The following is a 12924-nucleotide window of genomic DNA, read 5'->3' as shown; positions in this document are numbered from 1 at the left end:
TTAATCCTAGTATTTTTTGCTTGTTTGGGTTTATTTTTTTCCAAGGAATTATTACTCTGGTTTGTCCATCATCTGCACACAGGTCTATCAAATGATGGCCGCATTAACGGCGGTCGTGTGGTGGTTCGGTCAGTTTCCGTACATAGTCCGGCGAACGCCGCATCCGGAACTCGGACCGACCTGTGAATTCAGGCTTTGCCACGCCTTTACCGCATCACGCCGATGCCCTGCATCAACATTGACTTCGGCGCCAGGCCATATTTCTTTTATTACTCACTTTGCATAAATTATTTATTATGCAACGATTTTTTTAATTATTATTATTACTATTATCTACGGTTTGCACTATTTTTTGTGCACAGGAAAATGATCCGGGGATTTCGGCATCACTCTACCGGTCTGCATTGACCGTGCTATGTCACCACTTCAGCGTGTCGAGCTCTCCGCTCCGCCACCTCGGGACTAGCTTGGGGGATGGAACCTTGTCCCGCATCAAGCTCGAACCGCGTCATCAATGCCGAACACATTAACCAGCTAAGTCGCTTTCATGCTCAAAGTTTTAATTTTTAACTTGTTTTCGGTTCGACCAAGCATTATACTTTTTTGGAAAAAAGTTGCTTGTAAAAAATTTCCTTGTCCAAACTTTGTTTGTGACACACATATTCAAATACCCTGTTTATTTGGGGGCTTCCTTTATGAAGCTTTTCCTCTTGCATATGATTATACTTGTATGGCTTCGTTCCTTGTTCGTGTATTACGCCACAATATGCACCATATTGACTTAAGTGATTTGCAAGCTGGGTTGCGTGGCTCCTGTGCTTACCCCTACGTTCCCGATTGTTCGGCTGGGGAGTAAAGGGAGCACCTCTGCGATTGTCACGACCGGGTCCTCTGAGCTCTGACCTCAGACTAGGTGAAGCCGAAAGCTAGCGCTCTTATTGTTTTCAATCATGGTCGGCACACAACGGAACTCATGAGTACAAAAAATCTATTACACAAGTCTCATAGTAATAATGAGCACCGAAGAAAGGTATCGGTGGGGGTACTATTTTCTTCGAAGATGCTTCTTACACTTCGTCTGTAATATAGCATAAGTTCCCTGAGCGCGCTTTGTCTGTTACAGCCTTATGGCCCGGTTGCCTGGTTATTGGAAACACTGTCGATATTCTCGACAGGTGGAGTACATAACACTTTTCAGTCCTTGACCGAAGAGGGAGAAGCCGATGGTCGGTTAAGACGCGTTTAAAGTTTGGTTGAACAAAGATATGATATTAGTACTTCAGTACATACAATCATCATACATAAAATTCTTTTACCCAAGTCACTTGGGGGCTCTTAAATTTATATGAGGCGTTTTATAATAAGTGTTCTCCTTCTTAGTCGTTGCAAAGTTTTTATTACTATTATTATTTATCACTCCTTTTTTCGACACGAGTGTGTGGTCACTAGCCGGGGAGCCTAATTTCTCTCTCAAAGCCTCTAGAGTTTAGTTTGCTAAACTGGCCTAATGAGAAGTAATCCGCCTTCGGGATAGGAGGTTGAAGCCATAGGTTGACCCGCTCGAAGTCTTGAGATAGGATGTGTCATGTTAAAGAACGACAGAAGCACTTTTTTTTCTGAAGTCCAATTTTCGGATTGGCACCGAACACTTGATCTTGTTCGGACGTCACATTTTTACTGACGCTTTTTTGGTTTTCCAAGCTTATGGCACTTTTAAACTATTTGTGTGTTTCCAGCACAAATCTCACAGTGCAATGCCGGACACCTTTATAGATTCGGCAAAAACATTCTCGGATCTCACTATATATGCATTGGTTTTGAAGTGTGTCTTCGTTCAATAGTTGGGTTGCCCGGCTCCTGCGCTTGCCTCCTACGTTCCGCTTTGTTCGGCTAGGTGTGCAAAGGGAGAACCACTGCAATTGTGCTTCCAGCTCACATGGTTAAGCACCTCAGTGGGGAAAGCCGAAAACTGACTGTCACAATAAGCGTAAACTGGTCAGCAATCCGATGACGGTGTTAAATGACGGGCCATTCATAACAATGGCCAAAGTGTTTACGGCTTGACCTCGACTGTCGCCGAACACTACCGGGAGCTATTAACTGGCCTCCCAAACTAAAATCCTCGATATTTTGCTCTTACATTAGAGTTGAGGTTTCATGATCATGCTTAGCATGACAACCCAAAGAAAGGAACCGATAGCGGGACTATTTTCTTTGGAAGACATTTCTTATGTTAAACAGTAATATAACATATCTCTCTGCATACCTTTGTTTATAAAACCGTATGGCCAGATTGCCTTGTTTGTCGTAAATCTTTGCCCTCATAAAGGCTTTATAAAGTAGGACAAACACTCCCCGACTTCTGGCCGAGGAGGTTGAAGCCGATGGTCGGTTAACAAAGTTTTGTACAATGCGGATCCGAGCATTAATGACGTAAAGTACTTGGATACATAGAGTCATTACACATAATTTGTGATTTTACTATGGATATCGATCCTTAATTCGGCCACCCGTGCCCGCATTAAGGCTCGGGGGCTACTAGGCTTCGGCCTTATTATTTACAAATATTAAAGGGGCACATCGATCCCCTGATCTGGTGTTGCCACCCGACCAGTGTCTCGGGGGCTACTGCATTGCATGTTCAATGCAGAAAATTTTAAGTGCAATACAGTTGCCGAGGAGATTTTGATCCTCAGGTTGGTCGGCCGCACCCAACCTGAGTCTCAAGGACTAAGCACGCCGCTTTTTGTGTCCCGAAGTGTTCTGCCGAGCTAGGACTTGATCCTCAGGCCGATTTTGCAAATCAACCTGAGTCTCAGCGGCTACTGGGATCAGCGGTCTTACGTCATCCTTCAGGTGCATCTCGGGTTTTAGACCGATACACACCTTGAGGGCTACTGGCTATATATCTCGAGTGAGAATAAATTGCAATGATAAAAAATATTGACAAAAAATCGGCCCACAGTCGGGGTGGTGCACCACCTCGGAAGCAGTCCGGCATAAAGCTCAGGCGCTAGTGGATGGCTCCATAGAGGGCATTTCCGGCATTAAGCTCGGCTGAACTCCTTCAACTTTTTTGAACTAAGGTGATATGACACCTCGGATATAGTCCGGCGTTGGAACTGGGACACTGTCTGGCGTTGGAGCTCGGATATAGTCCGGCGTTGGAGCTCGGATACAGTCCGACGTTGGAGCTTGGACATAGTCCGGCGTTGGAGCTCGGCTACATTCCGGCATTGGAGCTCGGAAGCGGTCCGGCATTGGTGCTCGGCCGCAAAAGATACCTCGAATGCAGTCCGGCGTTAGAGCTCGGACGCAAGACGACGCTGCCTCCTGGGAACAACTTCAAACCCGAGGTGTGGCATAAAAATAACAAGGCATTGATAAAGGCCGGAAACTTTAAGGGGCCCCTCGGATACCCTACGTGTAAACTCGCCGAATGCATTTCGGCGATCCTCAAGATTGAAGATGAGAATATTTGTTGAACTAGTTTTCAAGACCGTCAACCGAAGATGAAGAACAGTTTGGAAGAATCGAGGAGCGTCCCTAACTTGAATACCGGTTCAGGGGGCTACTGACGGTGTCCTGGACTAGGGGGTACTCACCACGTCGTCTCCCGATCTGTTAGATTGGGCCGAGGACCCCCATGGCCGTATACTCATGTGCCAGTTCGGACAACTGCCGCATACATGGAAGATTCCACAAGACTTGGTGATCAAGACAAGGACTCCTCCCCACCGGCGTATTTGGCTAGGACTCTTGTTATCCTAGGCCTCTAGTGCATTATATAAACCGAGGCCGGGCTAGTCGATAGATCATATACAAACAATCATACCATAGGCTAGCTTCTAGGGTTTAGCCTCTCCGATCTCGTGGTAGATCTTCTCTTGTACTACCCATATCATCAATATTAATCAAGCAGGACGTAGCGTTTTACCTCCATCAAGAGGGCCGGAACCTGGGTAAAACATCGTGTCCCCGGCCTCCTGTTACCATCCGCCTTAGACGCACAGTTCGGGACCCCCTACCCGAGATCCGCCGGTTTTGACACCGACAATAAGATTCCAGCTTTCCTGTCGAGTCATCCAGTGCCAGCTTTGAAGTTTCTATTGGAAGCCTTTCCTGCTTGTGATAAACAACAAAGATTATAGAACTGCCTGAGCGCAGTGCATGAACTTGACACGGCATGGTAGTGCAGTCTAAAATCGGAAAGCCTTCGTCAGAAATCTTGTCATGTTTCCCTTGATGGATTTCCTAATATGTTTTTGTCTGCTATTTGGCATTTTGCTGATGGTGATGAACAATAATTAAGAGTAAATAATGTGGTCTCTCAGCAGCCCTTTTGTTAGGGGAAGCATGGTGACAGCTGGTCGTCGACGATCGGTCATGTATGCAACTTGTAAGAACCATAGTGTAGTAACCAAGATTTTTTGTTCTGTGTGTGAGCCGTTGGATCTCTATTGGTTGGACCATCAAAAAATGAAGAAGAAGAATAAATTTCAGACCTGGCAAATAAATGGTGAATCTCACTGACCATCACTCGTTCAATCTTTGAGAGGAGTTATATATAAAGGGCGATCAGGGTGGCACTTGCACCGCTACACTCAGACTAGGAATTATTGACACGATGGCGCATTTCTGGTGGGGAGAAGAGGACAACCAAAGGAGGATGCAATGGATGGCTTGGTGGAAACTGTGTGTATCCAAGAACCAAGGAGGAATGGGCTTTCGTGATATCCATTGGTTCAATTTGGCTATGCTTGCTAAACAGGCTTGGCGTCTTATCGAGAATCCGGATTCTCTATGTGCTACCAATTTGAGAGTCAAATACTATCCCGATGGTGACTTGTTGAACACTGACCTAAAGAAGAGTTCTTCCTTTACCTGGCAAAGTATTATGGCAGGTGTGAGCTCCCTGAAGCATGGTCATATTTGGCGAGTGGGAAATGGGCAGAATATTGACATTTGGGAGGACACAGGATCCCATATTGTGCAAACCATAAAATTGTGACCCCTAAGGGAGGCTAGTTACTATGAAAGGTAGCAGATTTGATTGATCCAATCCTAAATAGTTGGGATGAAGATCTTCTCAGACAGACTCTATGGGCTATTGATGTTCAGGAGTGCTTGTGATCCCTATATCGCAACATGATATGCCAAATTTTGTAGCTTGGAATTTCACAAAAAATGGGATTTTTTCGGTTCGGTCTGCTTATTTTGTGGAATGGGACCACTAACATGGTAACAAGTTACGACTTACCAACGGTATGAGACGTACCATGGTTAATCCTATTTGGGGGAGGATTTCGAAACTTTCTTTTCCAACAAAGGTTAAAATATTTATTTGGCGTACACTTCATGGCACTCTTTCGTGTCATGTTAACCTACCTAATAGACATGTGAAAGTCTCGCCTGAGTGTCATGCCTGCTCATCTAGGCCAGAAGGCACAAAGTATCTGTTGTTTCTATGTGACAGAGCAAAAGAAGTCTGGAGAAGACAAGGGATGGACAATATTATCAATAGAGCTTATAAAATAGACTATGCGAGTGAGGCAGTCTTGGAATATTTACTTTCATTACCAGATCAGGAGCTATGTATTATGGGCACTCGAAATGTGCGTGACATGATTGCCATATCAGCCTGGTACTTGTGGTGGGAAAGGCGCAAATTGGTACACAATGAGACTACTCAAAATGCACAACAGATGTCCATGGGGATACGTGCTCTCACTACCAATTTTGTTAATGCCTCCTTGCCGAAGGCTTCCATGAAAAGAGGAGGATGGTCTAGCCCCTGACGGGGTTTGTTAAACTTGACGTTGATGCTTCTTTTGACCATGTCCTTCTTAGGGGTACGATGAGGGCGGTCTTAAGAGATGATAAAGGTAGGTTTCATCGATGGTGGGAATGGTAAGATCAACTGGTGTGTAGATATGTTGATGGATGAAGCTTTGGCTTTAAAATTCGGCATACCGCCTGGGCAAAGGATGGGCTGCAATCGCGTAATTACTAACTCAGATGATATGGAGGTGATTGATACCATGAACGAAGGAGGACGAACGTCGGGGGCAACAAATGTAATTTTTTATGACTGTTTTCACTTAGCTTGTGATTTTTCCTATTTGTAGATTCGAGCATTGTAATAGAGAAGCAAATAAAGTTGCTCATGAACTTGCCTAATTGGCTAGATTTTCTTTCATTTCTAATTGGTTTGAGGAACCACATAATGCAATTGTACCAATCCTCATAAACGATGTAATGATTATTTCTAATGAATAAAGCTCGAAATTTCTTTCAAAAAAGCTACTCCCTCTTCCTCTGCACGTATGATCTCTCTCTCTATCTCCTGTTCTCGCTCTCGATCTGTCTTTCACTCACATGGACATGGGCTCGTGTTGTTTTGTTTTCTGCAGGAAGCACAAGCACGACACCATGCACCTGGTTCCAACGCCAACAGGCGGCACCGATCTGATGGAGGAGGCACAGCTGGTCGGAAGCGTCTTCGGGGGACGGCAGCGTTGTTCCTCATGGTCCTCTTCACCGCTAGAAAACAAACCTTTGATCCGGAGCATTAGTCCCGGTCGGGTTTGGGCCCGTGACTAATGTGAGCATTAGTCTCGGTTCTAACGCCTAGGAGCGGATAGGGGGGGCACGGCCCCCTTTAGTCCTGGTTCAAATAGTGATTTGTTGGTTTTAGTTTGGGAGTAATTATTTAGGAGTTTATTTGATTTGTATGTAATTTGAGCACAAATTAACTTCTTAGTTTGCATATGTGTAGTTGCTGCAATGCGGCCATGTCTTTCACTTGCCATGCGTCAAGGAATAGGTGCTGAAATAGGACAACCCTAGGTGCGCTATCTGCATGGGGAAACTGGAGTAGTTATCTTTCCGGTTTGTTGCAATTCTCGGTGTAATCAAGCGTGTGTGTGCAAAATTTGTCTTCATGCACTAGTAGAGGAATGACCTTCATTCCCGGTTGGGAAGGGCCTTTAGTCCTGGGTCACCAACCGAGACAAATAAATCGGGCCTAAAGGCCCCCCTACCGTTTAGTCTCGGTTGGCGACGACCCGGGACTAAAGACCTTCCACGTGGCCGGCAGCGCGCGCTGGGGCTTGGGGACCTTTAATCCCAGTTGGTGGCACCAACCGGAACTAAGGGTTTAGGGGTTTAGGGTTTTAGGGTTTATGGTTTATTTTTGCTTTTCATTTTATGTCTTTCATTCAAATCTTTTTCATTTCAAACATATTTTATGCTACTACATATTGTACACGTTATGCACATATAATATAATTTCTCGTACGACCATACATCTCTCATATAATTTCTCGTACCACCATGCATACACACACACACACACACACATATATATATATATATACAATTTGGCATATACAATTTCTCCTACAATTTGCAGATCATTACATGCAGGGATTAGGTGCAATGGTATTCTCCTCTATCAGATATGACCTCCTTAAGCAAAAATACCGCCAATTCCTCTTGAATTGCTTGTATGCGGTTCTCTGGTATGAGCCTATCCCGCATCTGCACCATCTTCGAAGAAGGACATCAATATGAATATATTAATTAGTTGTGTGTGTATATATATCTATATATTAGATCATGACAAAAAATGTGAATAGTGTTTACGTACCTGAACTTGTCTTGTATCTTTGTGCCATTTGGCCGTCATGCGAATGTTCTCGCAAACGTAGTGTGAACATAAATTAGTCCCCTGTTCCTGCCTCATGCACTTTGCGAGAATAGGATTCAATCAGATAATAATAAAGCATGATAATGGTATTGATACTAGAATTAAATAGGTGCATGGCCCAGCTAGTACTACTTAATTACCTTGATTCGTCGCCATGACAGCTTCGATTTACATTCACCAACAACCTCTTTGATGAACCGGTTCCGAACCCTGCCCAACAAAGAAAATGAATAAAGTAGTTATTAATTACTTGATATCAGGAAATGAACGAAAGAGGCCGATGTAGTGCGTTACTTATTCAAATTACCCGTCGAGCATCAAAATCACGGTGGTGAATTCTTGAGCATCAATTTCCTGTTCACATACCTCCTAGATAAAAATATCTATGTCAACTTGATGGGCATAATTTTCATAAACACGAAATGCAACAAATAGTTATAAAAGATAATATACCACATCCGAATCATAAATCGGACGAGGGCCGACGGGGATGGATATGAAAACCATGGCACTACATATAACAAACAATCATACAAGTATGAAAATTATACAAGGAACTATCTAAATCATACAAATAAGATTTCTTTTTGCACATAAAGGATAAGAACAAGAGCCTCACCAAGGTGGTGCCAGCGACGGGACGGCGTGGGCGATCGACGACGGTGAGGACGGGGACGGGAAGGCACACTAGGTAAACCACACCTACACATATGCAAACTAAGATGTTAATTTAAGATCAAGTTGCATATAAATCAAATAAACTCCCACATAATTAATCCCAAACTAAAACCCTCAAATGACTATAATTATAGAGCATGAAACGAGCTAAACTAACAATGAGAGATGAAAGGACAAAGTTGCTAACCTTTTAAACACTAAGATAAATGGGGTGCCTTAAATCTTGACAAATCTTGGCAAAAATGGAGGATGAGCTCGAGCTAGGGGAAGAATACAGCAAGGAGAGAAAGGAGAAAGCTTGGACTCAGGCTGGACGAAGCAGGGGTTTATATAGGGATATATGTAGTCCCGGTTGGTGACACAATCCGGGACTAAAGGTCTATGTCTAGTTATGGTAGGTGATACCAACCGGGACTAGGGGCTCGCATGGGCTCTAGCCTGACGCCAGCATACCACCACCCCTTAAGTCCCAGTTGGTATCACCCACCAGGACTAGAGGTCACAAATGAACCTAGACTAAAGGTGGTCGTGCCCCCGTCCGCTCCCAGCCGTTGGGACCGGGACTAATGATCACATTAGTCTCAACCCGACCGGGACTAATGCTCCGGATCAAAGGCTTGTGTTTCTACTAGTGATGCGAGTAGATGGAGCTCGTGGTGCCCCCGATTTGAGTGATTTCCAGCGTATTAGGCTGCAATAAAACTACGTATGTTGGGTTATATAAATTTTTCAGTATGGTTATTGGCTCAACCCTTTTTATCGTGATTTGTTGCACAATTTACAGTGCCATCTCTTTTGTTCTTTGGTGTGTTGTTTACAAGAATTTGAAGAAAAAATAAAAAATATGGTGGTTTGAAACCGAGGCGTGTGAAGTGGTAACATCAACATCAGAAGGCGTCATTCCGTTTACTTTCCCAACTCCACCAACTTGAGGTGGAACTACCGGAACATTGTTCGACCCTTGGGATGGATTGAGCTGTGATGGATTGACCCAATAAGATGAATGCATATGGTAATGCCGAAAATGGTGATAGAAACAGGTCGAACGAAACTCACAATGTTCCACTCTGGCGTCGGTGGCATCTCTGGCCTGGTTTGCCTTGCATATAGAATAAATATTGGCCACCATATGTTGTAAAGACTTCACTAGATCATCTTGTGCCTTCAGCTTAGCCCGGTCTTCATCTCATTCTTTCTAGGTGTCACTCAGCCGAGTCTACAATATGGCAATGCAAATGTCATTCGTGTTGAAATGCAAACATGCAGGACCATGAAGGATCAATGAAGAAGCAATGACCTGAATATCCTCAATAATAGCCATGGTATGTGGTATGTGACGCTCTATGGTAGGAGTAGAGCCAGTACTCATAGCATGGAGCGTGTTGACTCTCGGAAGGGAGGATGTTATGACAGAATCAAGGTGAACCACCATCCGGCCATTTGGTCTATCGCCTGCCGCAGCAATGGCCACAAGAGGGTCAAATGGTAGCACGTGAGGAACAGCCTCTTGCCCGTATGTCTCCTTCAATTTTTGGTGTAGTTCTCCCCATCTGACAGGGTTTAGAGCTGATCCAGTCCCTCTCCGAGTGGAGAGGGTCCTTGTCCTTGTCGTCTTTGGTACATTTGATGGTCCAGGCCTTGAAGTAAGAGATATCCTTGCCAGTGTCTTCTTTCTGCAAAAGAAAGCGATCCAAACAATCAAGGGAATGCTCACAAAAATGAAAGAGAACATGATGGAAAGAAAAGGATGTTGTTGCCTACATGTTTGGAGACGACATCTGGGGTGGTGAGGTTGCCTTGACGGTGTCCTGGACAACCCATCAACTTACGCTGTTCACAAGGCCGTCCAGGGGCCTGTGGGAGCTGTGCGCCCGCACAGGGTCCCCAAATTTCAGGGCCCCCCGATTTGGGCCAATGACTTTAGTATATTTGTTTTGTTTTGGGCCCTTTCTTTAGACCTGGCACGTAACTGGGCTTCCTCAGCTAGTATTTGGCACTCGGGCCTGCTCCTCAACCTTGCCCCAACGAGTCTTTCCCGGGTCCCTCTCCGATCGACACAATCTGCTAAATGATCGATCTTTCTATCGATCCAGCCATCACGAGAAAAAAAGCCTCTCACAGAGAACTAGCGGAAGTGCGGCGCCGCTACACGGAGACGGAGGCTAGCATCGTTGTTTGATTGATCGCTTTGTATCCTTTCCGTATATACAGCCGCAACCGTGCCCGCATGTAGAATTGATTCATCGATTCTATTGGCCGCTGGGCACTTAGCTAGTCGCAAATCCCGATGCACGAGTAGAAGCAGCCCGTGGCCGAGACCAAGTTGAGAGAAACACCGATCTTTCCAAAATAGAATCCTTATTTAATCTAGACTATTTTTTGCTGAATAATTATATTAGTGAACATATTATAAGCATATGCATCAGTTCGTCAATCAATTTTTTTAGGGAAGATATATATAGTAGGCTAGTAGATCATGATCAAGTTGTCACACACAAAGATTTCCAAGATAGTTGCTTTAGGGTTGTCTTTTTCTTTATTACCTTGATAAGCCTATCATTTATGCAATGTTGGAATTCATTCATACTTTTTCTATAAAGAAATAATCTATTCTAGAAATTTTAGGGCCTCATTTTACATTTCGCACCTGGGCCCCGAATTCCTGGAGACGGCCCTGGCCGTTCAGCTATTACCCTATGTTCATCCTGCCATCCTGGATCTATGCACCGTTCGACGATCATCTCCCAATACGGACGTTTGTTGGTGCACCATCGAGGAATGACCTGTAATTAGTAAACAAATACATCTTAGTAAGGAATCTAATTTAAGGTAATGTAGGGAATAGCAAGAATCCATCGTTTCTTGCCTTGAAGTAATTGTCCCGTGAAAGATGCTTCCCTCAAGCCTCCTTTTTGGAAATCTTCTGGTTGAGATAGTCCGCGTGATACTTCACCCCTAACCGGACGCACTCCTCATAGTGCATGTCGTGGACTAGTTTCTTCGCAATATTCTCAACCACCACATTTTCACGATCATTCTCAGCATCTACGCATGTAAACAAATCCTACAAACATGCATACATGTGAGAACGGTAAATACATGACTATGGCAAATTTAAACCTTTTGGTATTGACATTGCAGTGTTTGAAAGGACTTACCTACAACTCGTTGACCACTCGCAAAGCTCTGGTATCATAAACCCTCTAACGCATATCCAGGAAATCCGGAGGGAGTATGTAGTGATCCCATGACCAAACTGTCTCAATGATACCGTTCGGCAAAGTGACTGATAGCTCGTATCCACGTTGGTATTTCCCCAAAGAGGAAGGGATGATGATGTACAGCTACGGTAAGTATTTCCCTCAGTTATGAAACCAAGGTTATCGAACCAGTTAGGAGAACCAAGCAACACTATGTAAATGGTACCTGCACACAAAGAACAAATACTTGCAACTCGACGCTTATGAGGGGTTGTCAATCCCTCCACGGGTAACGGTGCCAGAAATTGTAATAGATTGGATAAATAGATCTTGATAAAACACAAAATAAAATAAGTAACAAAAAAGTGCAAAAAGGTATTTTTGGGTTTTTGATAATATAGATCTGAAAATAAAAGATGCAAATGAAGGAAAAAGCAAATGTCAATGCAGATCTAAAAATATATGATGAGAAAATACACCCGAGGGCCATATATTTCACTAGTGGCTTCTCTCGAGAAAATAGCATATGGCGGGTAAGCAAATTACTGTTGGGCAATTGATATAACCTCAAATAATTAGGACGATATCCAGGCAATGATCATTATATAGGCATCACGTCCAAGATAAGTAGACCGACTCCTGCCTGCATCTACTACTATTACTCCATACATCGATCGCTATCCAGCATGCATCTAGTGTATTAAGTTCATGGAGAAAGGGAGTAATGCAATAAGAATGATGACATGATGTAGACGAGATCTATTAATGTAGGAATAGCCCACATCTTGTTATCCTCAATAGCAATGATACATATGTGTCTTGCTGCCCCTTCTCTCACTGGGAAAGAACATCGTACAATCGAACCCATCACAAAGCACCTCTTCCCATGGCAAGAAAAATCAATCTAGTTGGCCTAACTAAACCAAAGATTCAAAGAAGAAATACGAGGCTATAAGTAATCATGCATATAAGAGATAAAAGAAACTCAAATAACTTTCATGGATAAATAAATCTGATCATAAACTCAAAGTTCATCGGATCCCAACAAACACACTACAAAAAGAGTTACATCAAATAGATCTCCAAGAGACCATTGTATTGAGAATCAAAAAGAGAGAAGAACCCATCTAGCTACTGCCTACGGACCCGTAGGTCTACAATGAACTACTCATGCATAATCGGAGAGGCACCAATGAGGATGATGAACCCCTCTATGATGGTGTCTAGATTGGATCTGGTGGTTCTAGAACTTGCGGCGGCCGGGATTGTGTTTCGTCGACTCCCTTAGGGTTTTTGGATTTTCAGGGTATTTATAGAGCAAAGAGGCGGTGCAGG

This window comes from Triticum urartu, chromosome 7 (assembly GCF_003073215.2).
Source record: "Triticum urartu cultivar G1812 chromosome 7, Tu2.1, whole genome shotgun sequence".
NCBI classification, from domain to species: domain Eukaryota; kingdom Viridiplantae; phylum Streptophyta; class Magnoliopsida; order Poales; family Poaceae; genus Triticum; species Triticum urartu.
Note: the sequence above shows the minus strand (reverse complement) of the source record.